Source organism: Crocuta crocuta, unplaced genomic scaffold (genome assembly GCF_008692635.1).
Source record: "Crocuta crocuta isolate KB4526 unplaced genomic scaffold, BGI_CrCroc_1.0 scaffold108, whole genome shotgun sequence".
NCBI lineage: Eukaryota > Metazoa > Chordata > Mammalia > Carnivora > Hyaenidae > Crocuta > Crocuta crocuta.
The window spans coordinates 6,952,911-6,953,199 of NW_027532825.1; positions in this window are offsets into that span (position 1 = coordinate 6,952,911).

Genomic DNA, 289 nt, shown 5'->3' on the forward strand with positions numbered 1-289 from the left:
AGGGTTTCGAGACGCAAGAGGCCACAGAGCGGCTTGCAAGATGCAATGAGAACCGGTGAAGAAATAGGGCAAAGGGAAGGTCCGGGCAGAGGGACCCGGGAGCCGGCGTGTTGCACCAAACCCGCACGTGATTTCCTAGACCTTGGCTACGACGGGCCCCGCAGTTGGCTCTGGGCCCCGGGGAAGCAAAACCAGCGGCAGATCGGGGGCGTCCCGGGTGACGGAGCCCCAGGGGGAAGATTCCAGTGCCAGGGCGGTGGTGGCCACGCCAGGGCGGGCCGTGGGGCCC